This window comes from Crinia signifera, chromosome 4, assembly GCF_055691185.1.
Source record: "Crinia signifera chromosome 4, ASM5569118v1, whole genome shotgun sequence".
In the NCBI taxonomy this organism is placed as follows: Eukaryota; Metazoa; Chordata; class Amphibia; order Anura; family Myobatrachidae; genus Crinia; species Crinia signifera.
Window position 1 is genome coordinate 308,336,051 of NC_139220.1, and position 21,291 is coordinate 308,357,341.

Below are 21,291 nucleotides of genomic sequence, written 5' to 3' on the forward strand. Positions count from 1 at the left end.
CCGGGTGCCCTGCAGCACTGTAATAACGGTCCGGTTTTCTGTTTACAACTGGGGCTCCGCCCCCAGACCAGTACTTAGCCCCGCCCACCAGTCAATGATGGTCCAGGAAAACCCCCATCCAGGGTTGGTTATGTTCAGGGAATGGGGGGAACCCACGCCATTTTTTTTTTTTTACTTTTTAACTACTTTTTCTGCCAGAATCATGCACATACAGTATCTCACTGATCTGTACATAGTGCTGTCAAACTTACCTTCCAGAAACATATTTGGTCATGGATGAGGTGAGATTTGGATAACCGCACCCTATTGCATTTGCGTTTTTAATGTTTTCAATGAGAAAACGTCTGGATGCGATTGCATATCGCACAATACTACACGTGCGATTATTGGTAAATGTGGCCGATATTTACCAAATAAATTATGTTACCGAAATTTGCACCCTATATTCCATCTAGCCCATGATTTTTTATTATGTAATATTTAACAAAAATGAAATATGCTAAACATTTAAATCTTTTACTTTACTCTGTAGCTCGTCAGTCATTTAGTAAAAGTGTTATTCCACCAATAAGTTCAAAAAAAAAACCTCAGTTCCAGTGCATTCAGATGGAGTTTATAGTAAATGTATAGATAAAGATTTGGTACTTGTGGAGTATCACGGCGCCCACGACCTTCATCGTATGCTGATTGTATGCTAAAAATCGCATTGCATCGCATACGATCAAATCGCGTGCTATGCGATCGCACCCGATTTTGCACTGAAATGCATCAGAATGCATTGAAATGTGTATTAAACTTGTGAAATGCCCCCAAATGCCATTTTTCATAGTGCACCACCCCCACTATCAACGTCAACCCGAAGCGTGGCGAGCGCAGCGAGCCCGCGAGGGGCGGCGATACGCATCCTACGACCTTTTCATACCCCCACTATCCACGTCGGCGTGGAGTTGAGAATAGAAAGTGTGGCGAGCCCGAAGCGTGGCGAGCGCAGCGAGCCCCGCGAGGGGACTCGGATACCTTCACAGCTATACGCGTCCCCTCGCGGGCTTCACAGGTATCCGCGTCCCCTCGCGGGGCCACGCTTCAGGCTCGGTGGCTCGCTGCGCTCGCCACACTTTCTATTCTCAACTCCACGCCGACGTGGATAGTGGGGGTATGAAAAGGTCGTAGGACGCGTACCGCCGACCCTCGCGGGCTCGCTGCGCTCGCCACGCTTCGGGTTGACGTTGATAATGGGGGTGGTGCACTATGAAAAATGGCATTTGGGGGCATTTCACAAGTTTAATACACATTTCAATGCATTTTGATGCATTTCAGTGCAAAATCGGGTGCAATCGCATCGTATGCCATCGTATGGCATCCTATGCGATCGCATACGATTTTTGAGCAAAAATGCTCAAAAATCGGTAAAAATTGTATCGCATCGTATGCCACTACATATGGCATAGTACCAAAGATTTTCCATGGAAATGGAGAAAGAGTTAGGAAAGATAATGCTGCTGTTATTTCTTGCAAAACCTTTGATTGTTGATCAATTGTTTACATTGAGAAACCAGGACAGAATGTTGCACCATCAAACCTTTAAACCTTTATTATTTCACTTGAAAATTAACTTACAGCATAGTTGCCTCCCCTCCTTCATTCTGCAGGAGACTCCCTGAAATAGCAGAAATCTCCCTTTCTCCCTCATTAGTCTAGCAATCTTCCTCATTTCACCTAGCCCTCATTACACTGTTACATCATAGCAGGGGCTGGCTGGCAACCTTTAGCCTAGGGGGCAAGTCCAGAGCACTGGCCCATACCAACCCCCCCCCCCCTCCTAACTTTCCGGAAAACGAAATGCTTGTGCACGCCGGAGCCGCACTGAAAAATTAGGCGTGTGGCCTATCATAAGGGGGCGTGGCCTGTACCGTGATTGTATTGAGTACCTGAAGATTGCACATTGTGATGCTAAGTAATTACACATTATGCCGGACACCTTGATGCCCATTACACCCCATACTGTGATGGCAATTACCCAATGCTCCCCACACCATAATGCCCATTACGCCCCATACCATGATGCCCATTACACCACACAATGTGATGTCCACAGTGCCAGATTTGCCCCTACAGTGCCAGATATTCTGCCACAGACCCAAATACACATATGCCCCCACAGTGCCAGAAATGCCCCCACAGTGCCAGAGACACATATGCCCCCACAGTGCCAGAGACACATGTGCCCACACAGTGCCAGATATTCCCCCACAGTGCCAGATACACATATGCCCCCACAGTGCCAGAGACACATATGCCCCACAGTGCCAGATATGCCCCCACAGTGCCAGATATTCCCCCACAGTGCCAGAGACACATATGCCCCCACAGTGCCAGATATGCCCCCACAGTGCCATAGACACATATGCCCCACAGTGCCAGATATGCCCCCACAGTGCCAGATATTCCCCCACAGTGCCAGAGACACATATGCCCCCACAGTGCCAGATATGCCCCCACAGTGCCAGAGACACATATGCCCCCACAGTGCCAGATATGCCCCCACAGTGCCAGATACACATATGCCCCCACAGTGCCAGATATGCTCCCACAGTGACAGAGACACATATGCCTCCACAGTGCCAGATATTCCCCCACAGTGCCAAATACACATATGCCCCCACAGTGCCAGATATGCCCCCACAGTGCCAGAGACACATATGCCCCCACAGTGCCAGATATGCCCCCACAGTGCCAGATACACATATGCCCCCACAGTGCCAGATATGCTCCCACAGTGACAGAGACACATATGCCCCCACAGTGCCAGATATTCCCCCACAGTGCCAAATACACATATGCCCCCACAGTGCCAGAGACACATAGGGGCTTCCTCAGGGGTATCGGCTTTCTAGAATAACATTGTGGTAACACTACAAACAGGGTGGAAAGTGTGCGATTCTTTAAGCCGAAAGAGAAGGGCACCCAGCCTATGCTACTGTCCCGAAATGGCCCCGCCTCTGGTAGTAAGAGTTGTTTTGGGGTAATAAATGCGGGTATACTAGTGGATCGCCCATACAATTGGTCACCTGGATAAGTGTTCACTTAGGGAGCCATCGGAGGAGGCCGCACGCAGCCTTCCTCCTCTCTTGAAGAGCTTCTGATCACATTGGAGATATAAAAGGGTTTTACGTTATGGTAGAAAAACTGATTTTGAGGTATATTTAATTAGTTTTGGATCCATTCCGACATTCATTTGTCGGAATGGATCAGACACTACCTATTCAATTAGCGGCCATATCCAACTGTCAGATTCAGCCGCTGTTGCTTACCCGGCTGGCGCCTTGACTGGGTGAGCAGCGGGAGGAGTCAGCAGGAGGCGGGACAGCCTGGCGGTGGGGTGGGTGAAAGATGGAGCAAGCGACGGAAGGCAGGTTAGATGACGGCACCAGGTAAGCTATTGCTGCTTTTTTCAAAGTCTTATTGAGGATTGTCAGAAACAGAGCCGAAACCTGTCGGATTTGACTGCGTTTCCGAAAAAAGCACATGGATCTTACAGCTATTCCGCCAATCCACCTGGTTTCTGACTGATCGGGAAAAAACAGCCCTTATTAAATAGGTCGGAACCGTTCCGACAACAATTGAATATACCCCTTTGTGTTCCTGTGGACAACCATATTATTTAATTAAAGTAAATTAAATAGGAAAGAAAAGAGACAAGATAGTTGTTAATCAAATTGGGGATTGAGGGGGACACATGTCATGTGATATCATGAATGGGAAAACTGAGGGAAAGTCACAGTAAATGGAATTGCCAACCTTTGAAACTTTGGCAAGTACAGTAATACATGTTCTGAATTACAGTGTAGTCCTTAACCAACCCCGGACTCTGCTCATTTCACTGGCAAACATGAGCCACTGAGCACGGTTTAGAAATCTTGTCTTTTGCAATAAGCAGGACACCTGCATGAGCTCCAACCTGTGATACAATGAAATTAGAATGTCATTCATGCTAAACGCTAAGCTCCGAGGGTATATACAGTAGCACATAGGTTCTCAAAGTCGGTCCTCACTACCCTATGTAATCATACCTCCCAACATGACCCTCTCCAATGCTCTGTTTCTGGACTTTCCTCTGAATGAATGATTGCCATCACCCGTGTTGAAAACCACCTTTCTTAGCAATTCCCCTGTTGTTTGCCAAAGCAAATTATTTCTTTAATGGACAAAACCATGCTGCACTGCAGGTGGGGCAGAGGTTACAGGTGCAGAGAGAGCTACATTTGGGTGGGGTGTGTTCAAACTGGAATCTAAATTGCAGTGTAAAAATAAAGCAGCCAGTATTTACTCTGCACAGAAACAAAATATCTCACCTAAATGTAACTCTCCCTGCACATGGATTTGTCCATTAAAGAAGTATTTTGCTTTTCAACCAACCAGAATCAGGCCCTGAGTTTGAGAACCAATGCGGTAGCATTATCATATAAACAATCTCAGTGCAAATTGAAGGTATGCTGTCAAATCAGAGTTGCCCATGAGTCAGCCACAAATACAACTTCCCCTTTCCAATGCACTTGGATCGTGTTTATTTGCATGTACAGCAGCCACTACGGCTAGGGAAGATTTGTAGATACTGCAAGCAGGGCCTGATTAAAGGTTCCAGGTGCCCTAGGCTAATACACATGTAACTCCCCTTGTAATGCTGCTAAACACACGTGTCTGGGTGCTCAGGGACTCGCCAGTCATACTGCCCATGTAGGAAGCTATTGTTATTGGTGCCGCCACATCTATGCCGAGTCCCGGTGCTCCTGCTGCTCCTCCTGCAATCTGTAAAATGGCTGCCCCCTTCACAACAGACAGTTAATAAGGATGCTAGAGGAGGCGGAGACCTCCTCTTGCATCCTAAATAATGGTCTGCTGTAAGGCGGCGGCCATTTTGTGTGGGACATTCTAACAAGAGGAGCGCCGGGACTGATAGCAGGTCCAGGAAGCCGGGATCGTCAGTACGGCGGAAGAAGAGGCAGAGGTGAGTAGGGTGCCCCAATTCTAGTTACGCCACTGACCTGACCCTCTCCTTCAGGGAGAAAATGCTCTGCTCCTGGACTTCCCTGGTTATGTATGATTGCCATCACCTGTGGTGAAACACCTTTCTTATCAATTACCTAGCTCCCCACAGGTGATGGCAATCATACATTACCAGGGAAGTCCCGGAACAGAGCATTTTCTCCCTGAAGGAGAGGGTCAGGTAGGCAACCCTGTAGTAATGAAGGTTATACAACTGGCATGTAGGATCTAATGCTTGTGGCATGTGATGGAGACTTTTGGGCCTGATTCTGGTTCATTCACAAAAGCAAATTCTCTCTCTCTAATGGACATAACCATGCTGCACTGCAGGTGGGGCAGATGTTACATGTGCAGAGAGAGTTATATTTGGGTGAGTTATTTTGTTTCTGTGCAGGGAAAATATTGACTGCGTTATTTTTCCCCTGCAACATAGATATCAGTTTGCAGTAAAACCCCACCCAAATCTAACTCTCTCTGCACATGTTACATCTACCCCACCTGCAGTGCACATGGTTTTTTTCCATTAGAGAGAGAATTTAATTTTGCGAATGAACCAGAATCAGGCCCTTTGACTTTATTCTGCCCAGCTGGCGCTGTATAACAATGTAATTAAAGTCGTGGTTCCATCAGTCATGCTGCTTTCAGACCGCAAAACTGGCTTTGACCCTGTATTTGGAAACGTTTCCAAAAACGTTTCCAAATACAGGGTCCGCATCTCTTAAACGGTATATTACCGTTTAAGTGCGTTTTTTTTTACTCTGGCAGACCCGTTTTTGGAAACTTTCCAAAAATAGGGTCAAAGCCAGTCTTCAGCGCGCGCCGCCCCCCCTTCCCCAGGGGTTAACACCCCCAAATCCCCCCCACCCCAGGGCTAACAACCCCCCCCCCCTGTGCAGCCGGTACCTCCGTTGCGTGATCCGGCACTGCAGTTGGTCGGGGAAGCACTTATGAAAAAAAGCGTCTTTCAGAAAATGGCTGCCCCATAGGAAAACCAGTTTTTAAAAACTGTCTTTCATATGGGGGCAGCCATTTTCCGAAAGTCACTTTTCTTATAAGAAAAGTGACTTTCGGAAAATGGCTGCCCCCATACGAAAGACAGTTTTTTAAAACAGGTTTTCCTATGGGGCAGGCATTTTCTGAAAGACGCTTTTTTTTCATAAGTGCTTCCCCGACCATACTTCACTGCCGGGATCCACAACGAAGGTACTGGCTGCACGTCGGGTGTCGACACACGCGCCGTGTGGGGGGGTGTCGACACATGCGGGGGGGGGGGGGGCGGCGGGGGGCGGCTCCAGTGCTGCGAATATTTAATGAGTGCTCATTAAATATTCGCTGCTCTGAATTTAGGGCCCAGCTCATTGGCTGGGTCCTAAATACCGTTTCAGACCCGATTTTGATCCCAAAATACCGGGTCTGAAACGGGTAGGACCCTGCATTTTAACCGGTTTGAAAAAACGGTATTTTCAAACCGGTTAATTGGATCTGCACCTTTCAGACCGCACAGATTACCGTTTTAAAATGGTAAAAAAACGGCAATATACCGTTTACAAAGTGCGGTCTGAAAGGGGCATAAGTTACATTGGCACAGCCATCTGCCAGTCACCTTAAGAACTTTACATTGGGACAGGTGATAGCTAAGAAGCATGGAATAAATTAGGCTTTATTTGTATTCCTCGGCTGTTACCTGCAAGGTGCCCCTGCCAGTCCTGGTGCCCTAGGCTGCAGCCTAATCAGCCGATTGGTTAATCGGGCACTGGTTGCAGGAGGCATCTTGTGCAAACAGATTCGTCCTGCTCTCCTCTGTGATCCACTGCTGCATACAAAGAAGCAGCATCTGATCAGCTGGGAAAACATTGGTCATCTCATGAAGGCTGAGTCAATTCCCTCTGGGACAAACATTACTCACCTGGATGACCCAGTCTATGTCCCAAAAACAGAGGGAAGGGCCATTGTGGTATCCCTATGCATAGCTAGATTAAGGAGAGGGGGGGGGGGGGGGCACAGTGCCTACTGAACCCCTGGCCCCTCTTTGTCATGGGACCCAGGCCAGAGCACATTGACATCACTTGCTGTCCCTTTTATGCAGCAGCAGGACCAGGCAGGACAGTATGCAGTGCAGGCAGAGGCACTGGAATATGAGGTTTCAATAAAGCTTTCCGACCAGGGGATACATAGGATATATATAAGTGACACAGGTATCCCAGTTTTTCGCCCCCCCCCCCCCCCCCCCCCCCCCCCCCCCCTTTCCAGGAGGTACTAAATGCTCTCTATCTGGACTTCCTTTTGAAGTTATAACAGCATCCACCTGTTCCGAAACACCTTTTTAATTCATTAAGTACTTAAAAACAGGTGACACCAATCATATATTAATAGCGGGGTTGCGTAGATATTCCCCCACAGTGCCAAATACACATATGCCCCCACAGTGCCAGATATGCCCCCACAGTGCCAGAGACACATATGCCCCCACAGTGCCAGATATGCCCCCACAGTGCCAGATACACATATGCCCCCACAGTGCCAGATATTCCCCCACAGTGCCAAATACACATATGCCCCCACAGTGCCAGATATGCCCCCACAGTGCCAGAGACACATATGCTCCCACAGTGCCAGATATTCCCCCACAGTGCCAAATACACATATGCCCCCACAGTGCCAGATATGCCCCCACAGTGCCAGAGACACATATGCCCCCACAGTGCCAGATATGACCCCACGGTGCAATGGGTTAGTGGCAAAATATTCAAAGATTATTTCTCCTGTAGTGCAAATCAGATATATTTACCACTCCCAGGAGTAATTTATATTCTCCAATACGTCAAAGCTCTTCCGGCAATTTACACTGGAACCAGTTTTGTGCCCTCAGGTCTGCAAGCATCTATTTGCCGCACATGAGGGGATCGGGTGCCTGAAGTGCTGGCCGGCAGAATGTCAGTGAGCAGAGAATGTTTGTGACGAAAAATCCCCGGAGACACTCAGGCGGGGAAAAATGGCCGCCGGCCTCCTGCACTGAGGACATCAGTGCAGGGGGCCGGCGGCCATTTTCCTGTAGCCGCGGCCGTGTTCTGGAAGCTGCGGCCAGTGCAGGAGGGCTGGAGGTGGTGATCCAGTGCAGCCCGAAGCCAGTGAATGGGTAAGCGGCCCGGTGGGCACATGGCACCCTGCCCGCCGGCCCAGCCCGCCCCTGCATCATAGTTACCTCCCCGCCTGCATCCTGCAGGAGACTCCCTGAAATAGCAGTAATCTCCCTCTTTACCTCATTAGTCTAGCAATCTCCCTCATGTCACCTAGCCCACAATACACTGTTACATCATAGTCACCTCCCCTCCTGCATTCTGCAGGAGACTCCCTGACATAGCAGCAATCTCCCTCTCTCCCTCATTAGTCTAGCAATCTCCCTCATTTCACCTAGCCCACATTACACGGTTACATTTTTTGGGAAAAAAGGAATGAGAGCACTTTAGTAGTCTAGTATCTCTTACTAACTGCTTTGGGGCTCATCTACATTTGGATATAAGTCATTTTAAAAGATTCCTCTCGGATGTAGCAGTACACACCTACACTTATAGGGTCCACTTTCACAATCTCTTTTTACAATCTCTCCATATGGATCTAGACAGGCCCTTTGGGTGGAGTATGACACACCCCTCAATGGGGAGTTGTACAAAATTCTACTACCAACTATAATCTCCATGAAACTAGTTTTCAAAAGTAGGCAAGTATGACTTACATTATAGGTACAGTATCAGGTCTGACATAATTACAGCTGTCTTTTTTTGTGGGGATAAATTGTATTCGGCAATGATGTAAATAAATAACAAATACATGATTACAGCACATTTACAACAATAATTGTTTTAATTAATTAAAATAGCTCAGGTACTGTACATTTCCGGTTATTTTTGCACTTTTTCCTTGTAAAAAAGCATCTTTTTAGCATCACTATGTGTATGGGACGATAAAGCAGCTTCTGCTGATTTCAGTGACATACTGCATGCCTATATTATGTGTTTAATTGTGATTGTATCTTTATACAAATTATGCTACAGTGTTTTCCCGCCAAATTTTGGTATGTAGATACAGTTGCAATTACACACAGAATATAGGCATGCTGCATATCATTGTATGCAACTATATCTGCATACTAAGTTATGATAGGTGCTAATGTGAAAGCACAACAAATCTAGAATAAAAATGTAATAAACTTTCAGATGCCAAGAGATCTGTGGCAGCTGTAGCTATGGGAGTACCTGTCAAAACAGACCAAAGTAATGATAAGTGATTATTCTGTGCTGTAGTGTGTGCTGAGAGGATGCAGGTCAGTCACACTAGCGCTGGCACTACAGGTGGAGAGCTGGGGGAATGCAGGCCAGCTGGGGGGAAACAGTGCTGGAAGGATGCAGGCCAAGCACACTGTAGCAGAATAGTATATATGTGTATATATATATATATATATATATATATATATATATATATAAATAGAGTGCTGACCCGGCACTGTGCGAGATAACTGTATACTGCGTTCCGGTGCCCCCACATCCAACGAAGGAAGATATATTGCAGTTACAAGTGTGGCACTCCAGACAATAGTGAAGAAGTAATCAAACGGACATACCAAGAGTATTCAACGTTTCATTTCTATTATCAGAAATTTCGTCAGGAATGAATATATATATATCAACGAAACTCTTCTTTTTCGAGCTAAATTAAGATTATTAGTTTGCTGCCTGTTTCCACAATACCCATGTTGGCTAAGGGGAATTAGAAAGATACGAGAACAAGTGTGGAATGGCGCACTTCTCAACTTCAGTCCATAATATATTAAACAATGTCCATAACTTGGTGTTATTCTCTTTATTAAAAGTTTTTTAGAAAAAACGTGCTGTTTTCACCCGATGCGTTTCGCCCAACAAGGGGCTTCCTCAGGGGTTTCAGCTTTCTAGAATAACGTTGTGGTAAAACTACAAACAGGGTGGAAAGTGTGCGATTCTTTAAGCCGAAAGAGAAGGGCATCCAGCCTATGCTACTGTCTCAATCAGTTGATAACTGGCCTGAAATGGCCCCACCTCTGGTAGTAAGAGTTGTTTTGGGGTAATAAATGCGGGTATACTAGTGGATCGCCCATACAATTGGTCACCTGGATAAGTGTTCACTTAGGAAACCATCGGAGGAGGCCGCACGCAGCCTTCCTCCTCTCTTGAAGAGCTTCTGATCACATTGGAGACATAAAAGGGTTTTACGTTATGGTAGAAAAACTGATTTTGAGGTATATTTAATTAGTTTTGGATCCATTCCGACATTCATTTGTCGGAATGGATCAGACACTACCTATTCAATTAGCGGCCAAATCCAACTGTCAGACAGACACTACCTATTCAATTAGCGGCCAAATCCAACTGTCAGATTCAGCCGCTGTTGCTTACCAGGCCGGTGCCGGGACTGGATGAGCAGCGGGAGGAGTCAGCAGGAGACGGGATAGCCTGGCGGTGGGGTGGGTAAACGATAGAGCAAGCGACAGAAGGCAGGGGAGATGACGGCGCCAGGTGAGCTGCTGCTGCTTTTTTCAAAGTCTTATTGAGGATTGTCAGAAACAGAGCCGAAACCTGTCGGATTTGACTGCGTTTCCGAAAAAAGCACATGGATCTTACAGCTATTCCGCCAATCCACCTGGTTTCTGACTGATCTGGAAAAAACAGCCCTTATTGAATAGGTCGGAACCGTTCCGACAGCAATTGAATATACCCCTTTGTGTTCCTGTGGACAACCATATTATTTAATTAAAGTAAATTAAATAGGAAATAAAAGAGACAAGATAGTTGTTAATCAAATTGGGGATTGAGGGGGACACATGTCCTGTGATATCATGAATAAGAAAACCGGGGGAAAGTCACTGTAAATGGAATTGCCAACCTTTGGAACTTTGGCAAGTACAGTAATACATGTTCTGAATTACAGGGTAGTCCTTAACCAACCCCGGACTCTGCTCATTTCACTGGCAAACATGAGCCACTGAGCACGGTTTAGAAATCTTGTCTTTTGCAATAAGCAGGACACCTGCATGAGCTCCAACCTGTCATACAATGAAATTAGAATGTCATTCATGCTAAACGCTAAGCTCCGAGGGTATATACAGTAGCACACAGGTTCTCAAAGTCGGTCCTCAGGACCCTATGTAATCATACCTCCCAACATGACCCTCTCCAATGCTCTGTTTCTGGACTTCCCTCTGAATGAATGATTGCCATCACCCGTGTTGAAAACCACCTTTCTTATCAATTCCCCTGTTGTTTGCCAAAGCAAATTATTTCTTTAACCCCTTCCTGACTGAGCCAGTTTTTGCGTTCCTGACAGAGCCCTTTTTTTCAAATCTGACATGTCTCACTTAAGTGGGGATAACTTTTTTTTGCTTTTACTTATCCCAGTGATTTTGAGATTGTTTTTTCGTGACACATTGTACTTCAAATTAGTGGTAAATTTGGGTCGATACAGTCTGTGTTTTTTTGTGAAAAATACCAAAATGTCGTGAAAAAATGGAAAATTTTGCAATTTGCAAAATGTTAAATTTTCTGCTTGTGAGACAAATAATCATACCACTCAAAATAGTTAATAACTAACATAGACCATATGTCTCCTTTATGTTTCCATCATTATTTCAACTTCCTTTAAATTTTTTTGGACACTAGGAGGCTTACAATATGAATAGCAAATTCTCAAATTTTCAAGAAAATTTCAAACACTGATTTTTTTAGGGACCAGTCCAGTTCTGATGTGACTTTGAGGGACTTGTATGTGAGACACCCCCATAAATGATACCATTTCAAAAACTGCACCCCTCACAGTATTCAAAACAGCATTTTGGAAGTTTGTTAACCCTTTAGGTGTTTCACAGGAATTAAAACAAAGTGTAGGTGAAATTTCAAAATTTCATTTTTTTTGCAGATTTGCAATTTTAATACATTTTTCTAAGGAACACAGTACATTTTACTAGAGAAATGTGACTAAAAATTGATTCCCCCAATTCTTTTGTTTTCATAAATATCCTATATGTGGCCCTAGTGTGCACGTTGACCAAACCACAGGCTTCATAATAGAAGGAGCACCTACTTGATTTTGGAGCCTCCTGTTTATGAGATTATTTTTTAGGCACCATGTAGGTTTCTAGGCACCATAAGATGCTAAAAGTTAGGAACCCCCCCACAAGTGACCCCATTTTGCAAACTACACCCCTCAGGGAATTCATCTAGGGGTATAGTGTACATTTCAAACCCCCAGGGGTTTCACCAATTGTGGTACAACTGGGCAGTGAAAATGAAAAAATATTTTTTTACACAAAAATGCAGTTCTGGCTCCAAATTTGTCATTTTCAGAAGGTATGAAGGAGACAAAGCACCCCAAAATCTGTGCCCCAATTTCTCCCGAGTACGGCAATGCCTCATATGTTACCAAAAAATACCATTTGGGTGCATGGCAGGACTCAGAAGGGAAGGAGTGATTTTTGGATTTTGCAGCTCAGATTCTGGTGGAATTTTGGTGGGTGCTATGTCGCATTAGCAAGACCCCCCAAGCACCAATACAGTGGAACCCCCCCACAAGTGACCCCATTTTGCAAACTACACCCCTCAGGGAATTCATCTAGGGGTATAGTGTACATTTCAAACCCCCAGGGGTTTCACCAATTTTGATACAAGTGGGCAGTGAAAATGAAAAATTACATTTTAATACACAAAAATGCAGTTCTGGCTCAAAATTTTTCATTTTCAGAAGGTATGAAGGAGAAAAATCACCCCAAAATCTGTGCCCCAATTTCTCCCGAGTACGGCAATGCCTCACATGTGACCAAAAAATACCAGTTGGGTGCATGGCAGGACTCAGAAGGGAAGGAGTGATTTTTGGATTTTGCAGCACAGATTTTGGTGGAATGAATGGTGGGTGCTATGTTGCACCAATACAGTGCAACCCCCCCACAAGTCACCCCATTTTGCAAAGTACACCCCTCAGGGAATTCATCTAGGGGTATAGTGTACATTTCAAACCCCCAGGGGTTTCACCAATTTTGATACAAGTGGGCAGTGAAAATGAAAAATTACATTTTTTTACACAAAAATGCAGTTCTGGCTCAAAATTTTTCATTTTCAGAAGGTATGAAGGAGAAAAAGCACCCCAAAATCTGTGCCCCAATTTCTCCCGAGTACGGCAATGCCTCATATGTTACCAAAAAATACCATTTGGGTGCATGGCAGGACTCAGAAGGGAAGGAGTGATTTTTGGATTTTGCAGCTCAGATTCTGGTGGAATTTTGGTGGGTGCTATGTCGCATTAGCAAGACCCCCCAAGCACCAATACAGTGGAACCCCCCCACAAGTGACCCCATTTTGCAAACTACACCCCTCAGGGAATTCATCTAGGGGTATAGTGTACATTTCAAACCCCCAGGGGTTTCACCAATTTTGATACAAGTGGGCAGTGAAAATGAAAAATTACATTTTAATACACAAAAATGCAGTTCTGGCTCAAAATTTTTCATTTTCAGAAGGTATGAAGGAGAAAAATCACCCCAAAATCTGTGCCCCAATTTCTCCCGAGTACGGCAATGCCTCACATGTGACCAAAAAATACCAGTTGGGTGCATGGCAGGACTCAGAAGGGAAGGAGTGATTTTTGGATTTTGCAGCACAGATTTTGGTGGAATGAATGGTGGGTGCTATGTTGCACCAATACAGTGCAACCCCCCCACAAGTCACCCCATTTTGCAAAGTACACCCCTCAGGGAATTCATCTAGGGGTATAGTGTACATTTCAAACCCCCAGGGGTTTCACCAATTTTGATACAAGTGGGCAGTGAAAATGAAAAATTACATTTTTTTACACAAAAATGCAGTTCTGGCTCAAAATTTTTAATTTTCAGAAGGTATGAAGGAGAAAAAGCACCCCAAAATCTGTGCCCCAATTTCTCCCGAGTACGGCAATGCCTCACATGTGACCAAAAAATACCAGTTGGGTGCATGGCAGGACTCAGAAGGGAAGGAGTGATTTTTGGATTTTGCAGCTCAGATTCTGGTGGAATTTTGGTGGGTGCTATGTCGCATTAGCAAGACCCCCCAAGCACCAATACAGTGGAACCCCCCCACAAGTGACCCCATTTTGCAAACTACACCCCTCAGGGAATTCATCTAGGGGTATAGTGTACATTTCAAACCCCCAGGGGTTTCACCAATTTTGATACAAGTGGGCAGTGAAAATGAAAAATTACATTTTTTTACACAAAAATGCAGTTCTGGCTCAAAATTTTTCATTTTCAGAAGGTATGAAGGAGAAAAAGCACCCCAAAATATGTGCCCCAATTTCTCCCGAGTACGGCAATGCCTCACATGTGACCAAAAAATACCAGTTGGGTGCATGGCAGGACTCAGAAGGGAAGGAGTGATTTTTGGATTTTGCAGCTCAGATTCTGGTGGAATTTTGGTGGGTGCTATGTCGCATTAGCAAGACCCCCCAAGCACCAATACAGTGGAACCCCCCCACAAGTGACCCCATTTTGCAAACTACACCCCTCAGGGAATTCATCTAGGGGTATAGTGTACATTTCAAACCCCCAGGGGTTTCACCAATTTTGATACAAGTGGGCAGTGAAAATGAAAAATTACATTTTTTACACAAAAATGCAGTTCTGGCTCAAAATTTTTCATTTTCAGAAGGTATGAAGGAGAAAAAGCACCCCAAAATCTGTGCCCCAATTTCTCCCGAGTACGGCAATGCCTCACATGTGACCAAAAAATACCAGTTGGGTGCATGGCAGGACTCAGAAGGGAAGGAGTGATTTTTGGATTTTGCAGCACAGATTTTGGTGGAATGAATGGTGGGTGCTATGTTGCACCAATACAGTGGAACCCCCCCACAAGTGACCCCATTTTGCAAACTACACCCCTCAGGGAATTCATCTAGGGGTATAGTGTACATTTCAAACCCCCAGGGGTTTCACCAATTTTGATACAAGTGGGCAGTGAAAATGAAAAATTACATTTTTTTACACAAAAATGCAGTTCTGGCTCAAAATTTTTCATTTTCAGAAGGAATGAAGGAGACAAAGCACCCCAAAATCTGTGCCCCAATTTCTCCCGAGTACGGCAATGCCTCATGTGTGACCAAAAAGTGGCAGGACTCAGAAGGGAAGGAGTGATATTTGGATTTTGCAGCACAAATTCTGGTGGAATGATGGTGGGTGCTATGTCGCATTAGCAAGACCCCCAAAGCACCAATACAGTGGAACCCCCCCACAAGTGACCCCATTTTGCAAACTACACCCCTCAGGGAATTCATCTAGGGGTATAGTGTACATTTCAAACCCCCAGGGGTTTCACCAATTTTGATACAAGTGGGCAGTGAAAATGAAAAATTACATTTTTTTACACAAAAATGCAGTTCTGGCTCAAAATTTTTCATTTTCAGAAGGTATGAAGGAGAAAAAGCACCCCAAAATATGTGCCCCAATTTCTCCCGAGTACGGCAATGCCTCACATGTGACCAAAAAATACCAGTTGGGTGCATGGCAGGACTCAGAAGGGAAGGAGTGATTTTTGGATTTTGTGGCTCAGATTCTGGTGGAATGAATGGTGGGTGCTATGTGGCATTAGCAAGACCCCCGAAGCACGGTGAAATTATGAACCTAATAATCCATAGATGTGTGGTATATTTTAAAACACTCCTTTATACATAGGCCGGGTTTGTCGGGGCAAGTGTCACACTGGAAAATAGTTTGCTTTCTTATTCCCTTTTTATAGCAAACTTTGCACCTTTTTTGTGTCCTGCCCTTTTTTCCAGTGGAGGGGATTTCATCAGGAAAATGCTGCCCTGGTACAATACGGGGGCCAGTACTAGAAGTACTGGGGCCCTCTGCCTGCTGGTTCCCAAATATTAGGCCCTTTATGACTTCCTCTTGAAAGTGCATAAATGTCCCCCTTTGGCCGGTAGAACGGAATAGCACGTAAGCGTTATACAGTGCCATCTGGATGATATACACGGCCAGCTTCTTGTACCAGATTTTTGTTTTCTGCAGGGCACTGTACGGCTTCAGTACCTGATCTGAAAGATCCACTCCGCCCATGTACCTATTGTAATCCAGGATACAATTAGGTTTTGAGGTGTGGGTACTGGTACCTCGTACAGGGACGGAGGTGGTACTGTCTCCGTGAATTGTTGTCAGTATAAGGACATCCCTCTTGTCCTTATATTTGACCAACAACATATTTTCGGTGCATATTCCCCTGCTTTCACCCCTTCTCATTACTTGGGCAATGTGCGTTTTTGGGAGGCCTCTTTGGTTCTTGCGCACAGTACCGCAAGCTGCTGTACCTCTTGAACCAAGGGCCTTAAACAGGGGGATGCTGGTGTAAAAGTTATCCACATAGAGGTGATAACCTTTATCCAGGAAGGGGTGCACTAAATCCCAGACAATTTTTCCACTAACACCTACGAGGGAGGGGGGGCATTCTGGCGGTTCAATTCTTGAATCCTTCCCTTCATATACCCTAAACCTGTGAGTGTACCCTGAGGTGCTTTCACACAGCTTATACATTTTTATGCCATACCTTGCCCTCTTACTGGGAAGGTACTGGCGGAATTTAACCCTTCCTTTAAAATGTATAAGGGACTCGTCTATGCAAATGAATTTATCTGGGATGTACATGTCTTCAAATTTGGCACTGAAATGATCAATGACCGGCCTGACTTTGAATAGCCGGTCAAAGGTGGGATCATCTCTGGGTGGGCACTGTGCATTATCGTTGTAATGCAAAAATTTAAGGATCGTCTCAAATCGAGCCCGGGGCATGGCCATACGGTAAAATGGGGTGCTGTACAGAACATCTGTACTCCAATATTGCCTAATTTCTGGCTTTTTTACTATGCCCATATGAAACACCAGACCCCAAAACGTCATCATCTCTACTGCATCTACAGGGGTCCACCTAGCAAATGATGACGTGGGGTTTTGAGCAATAAACTGCTGGGCATATAAATTAGTTTGGTCCACCATTAAATTTATAAAATCATCAGAGAAAAATAATTTGAAAAAGTCAATTTCTCTGAGACCTGTGGAATCAAATTGGATTCCTGGCATGGCCAAAAACTCAGGAACCTGGGGCTCAAAATTGTCTGGTGGTGGGGTCCATACGAGATCAATTATTGGGGGGGGGGGTCTCAGCTGCTCTACGGGGGCGTCTTTGAGGGGGTCCCTCATCACCAGAGGAGGAAGAGGAGCTTAAGGCGAATCCTTCAAATTCCCCGCTTGCATCACTGGCTGTGTCAGAGTCAGAAGCAAGCATGGCATATGCCTCCTCCGCTGAATACATTCTTCTGGATGACTGGGATGACATTTGGGATGACATTTGGGATGCCATTTTTATTTTTGTGTTACTGGTAGTGAAATGTTTCAACACGTGTATAGTGTAGGGGGGGGTACAAACTTTATTTCAACCCGGGGGGTATGTAGTGTGTAGTGTGTATGTAGTGCAGAAAAAAAAAAATACTTTATACCAAAAAAAAAAATTGAAGGGGTTAAAAAAAAAAAATTGAAGGGGTTAAAAAAAAAATTTGAAGGGGTTAAAAAAAAAAAAAAAAGGTCCTGCGCCAAAAATTGAGCACAGATGTTGGTCAGTAACGTCCGTCACTGAAAAGCGCTCAAAGGCAACAGGAATTTGATCCAAAAAAAAAAAAAAAATAGATCAACCCTGTGCCGAAAAAGATGATCAGTGATGTACGTCACTGATCAGCGCACAGCGGCCACAGGACACCCACAAAATCACAGTGTGTGTAAAAAAAAATTAAAAAAAGACCCCACAGCACACACAAAAAAAAAAAAGGTGATCAGTGACACTGATTACCAGTGAGGGGCAGCAGGTGCACAACCTTTGGTGCAACTGACAGTGCAACTGGCAGGTATATATATAAAAAAAAAAAAACCTCTGCACCCCCAAAAAGTTGCTGATCACCTCAGATATAGTGATCAGCACAAAAGGCGGGGGCAGCAGACACAAAATTTAGCACTCTCTATCACTCTCTGTCACTATCTCTCTCTATCTCTCTATCTCTCACTATCTAACACTCTATGACACTGCAGCAGCAGCAGTGACAGGTATATATATATATAAAAAAAACCTGCGCCCCCAAAAAGTTGCTGATCAGTTAATTTATACTGATCAGCACAAAAGGGGGGGCAGCAGTCAGTTATATAAAAAATATATAGCACAATCTGTCACTATCTCTATCTCTCTCTCTCTATCTCTCTCTATCTCTCTCTATCTCTCTATCTATAACTATCACACTGCAGCAGCACAAAATATAGCACTCTCTGTCACTAGGCCTCTCTATCTCTCTCTATCTCTCTCTCTCTATCTCTCTCTATATCTCTCTATCTCTCTCTATCTCTCTCTCTCTATGTCTCTATCTATAACTATATCACACTGCAGCAGCACAAAATATAGCACTCTCTGACACTATCTCTCTCTATCTCTCTCTATCTAACTAACGCTATTACACTGCAGCAGCACAAGGAAGTCACAAGTAACAGGATCCAGGAAGCATCCAGCACACTACAAGCAGTGATGAAGCAGGCAAGATATTTGCAAGGATCAGGTAAGTATTTGGCAAGGTTCAGGTCAGTATACTGCGGCAGCTAGGCACGGTGACCGCACTGCACGCAATTCCAGACCGGAATGGCGTCTGCAGTGCAGTCACCGTTAGTTTAAACCCCCCTCCATGGCTGTGATTGGTCCGTCGGTCCGACGGACCAATCACGGCCTTTGGGGGCGGGCGGGGTGAGGTGGGGTGACACCAGTGTCACCCTTACACCCCGCGGTGATTGGTGCTGTACTTTACAGCACCAATCACCTCCGATCGCGTGTCACCGGCGAACGTTATTCGCCGGTGACACAGAAAACGCTGTAATTGGCTGTTCACACTGAACAGCCAATCACAGCGATCGCCGACGGGGGGGCGGCATCGCAGCCCCCCCTGGGCATGCACGGACATGTCTGCTGTCAGGGACAGCAGACATGTTGAAACTGTCACCGCGTCTATAGACGCGGTGACAGTTACAAGCCATGACGTACATTTACGCCATGTGTCGGGAAGTACTTCCCGACCATGACGTAAATGTACGTCAATTGTCGGGAAGGGGTTAATGGACAAAACCATGGCTGCACTGCAGGTGGGGCAGATGTTACAGGTGCAGAGAGAGCTACATTTGGGTGGGGTGTGTTCAAACTGGAATCTAAATTGCAGTGTAAAAATAAAGCAGCCAGTGTTTACTCTGCACAGAAACAAAATATCTCACCTAAATGTAACTCTCCCTGCACATGGATTTGTCCATTAAAGAAGTAATTTGCTTTTCAACCAACCAGAATCAGGCCCTGAGTTTGAGAACCAATGTGGTGGCATTACCATATAAACAATCTAAGTGCAAATTGAAGGTATGCTGTCAAATCAGAGTTGCCCATGAGTCAGCCACAAATACAACTTCCCCTTTCCAATGCACTTGGATCGTGTTTATTTGCATGTACAGCAGCCACTATGGCCAGGGAAGATTTGTAGATACTGCAAGCAGGGCCTGATTAAAGGTTCCAGGTGCCCTAGGCTAATACACATGTAACTCCCCTTGTAATGCTGCTAAACACACGTGTCTGGGTGCTCAGGGACTCGCCAGTCACACTGCCCATGTAGGAAGCTATTGTTATTGGTGCCGCCACATCTATGCCGAGTCCCGGTGCTCCTGCTGCTCCTCCTACAATCACAACAGACCGTTAATAAGGATGCTAGAGGAGGCGGAGACCTCCTCTTGCATCCTAAATAATGGTCTGCTGTAAGGCGGCGGCCATTTTGTGTGGGACGTTCTAACAAGAGGAGCGCCGGGACTGACAGCAGGTCCAGGAAGCCGGGATCGTCAGTACGGCGGAAGAAGAGGCAGAGGTGAGTAGACCTGACCCTCTCCTTCAGGGAGAAAATGCTCTGCTCCTGGACTTCCCTGGTAATGTAGGATTGCCATCACCTGTGGTGAAACACCTATCTTATCAATTACCTAGCTCCCCACAGGTGCTGGCAATCATACATTACCAGGGAAGGCCAGGAACAGAGCATTTTCTCCCTGAAGGAGAGGGTCAGGTAGGCAACCCTGTAGTAATGAAGGTTATACAACTGGCATGTAGGATCTAATGCTTGTGGCGTGTGATGGAGACTTTTGGGCCTGATTCTGGTTCATTCACAAAAGAAAATTATCTCTCTCTAATGGACATAACCATGCTGCACTGCAGGCGGGGCAGATGTAACATGTGCAGAGAAAGTTATATTTGGGTGACTAATTTTGTTTCAGTGCAGGGAAAATATTGACTGTGTTATTTTTCCCCTGCAACATAGATATCAGTTTGCAGTAAAACCCCCACCCAAATCGAACTCTCTCTTCACATGTTACATCTACCTGCAGTGCACATGGTTTTTTTCCATAAGAGAGAGAATTTGCTTTTGCGAATGAACCAGAATCAGGCCCTTTGACTTTAGTCTGCCCAGCTGGCGCTGTATAACAATGTAATTAAAGTCGTGGTTCCATCAGTAAGTTTCATTGGCACAGCCATCTGCCAGTCACCTTAAGAACTTTACATTGGGACAGGTGATAGCTAAGAAGCATGGAATAAATTAGGCTTTATTTGTATTCCTCGGCTGTTACCTGCAAGGTGCCCCTGCCAGTCCTGGTGCCCTAGGCTGCAGCCTAATCAGCCGATTGGTTAATCGGGCACTGGTTGCAGGAGGCATCTTGTGCAAACAGATTCCTCCTGCTCTCATCTGTGATCCACTGCTGCATACAAAGAAGCAGCATCTGATCAGCTGGGAAAACATTGGTCATCTCATGAAGGCTGAGTCAATTCCCTCTGGGACAAACATTACTCACCTGGATGACCCAGTCTATGTCCCAAAAACAGAGGGAAGGGCCATTGTGGTATCCCTATGCATAGCTAGATTAAGGAGAGGGGGGGGGGCACAGTGCCTACTGAACCCCTGGCCCCTCTTTGTCATGGGACCCAGGCCAGAGCACATTGACATCACTTGCTGTCCCTTTTATGCAGCAGCAGGACCAGGCAGGACAGTATGCAGTGCAGGCAGAGGCACTGGAATATGAGGTTTCAATAAAGCTTTCCGACCAGGGGATACATAGGATGGGAGAGAGCTATAAGTGATACAGGTATCCCAGTTCCCCCCCCC

General features: G+C 45.5%; 1 protein-coding gene across 1 annotated transcript in view; it reads left to right on the plus strand.

Annotated features, from left to right (window-relative positions):
* LOC146075793 (A.superbus venom factor 1-like) overlaps nucleotides 1-21,291 on the plus strand; it is a 262,596-nt gene that overhangs the window by 103,073 nt on the left and 138,232 nt on the right. The window lies entirely within an intron of this gene.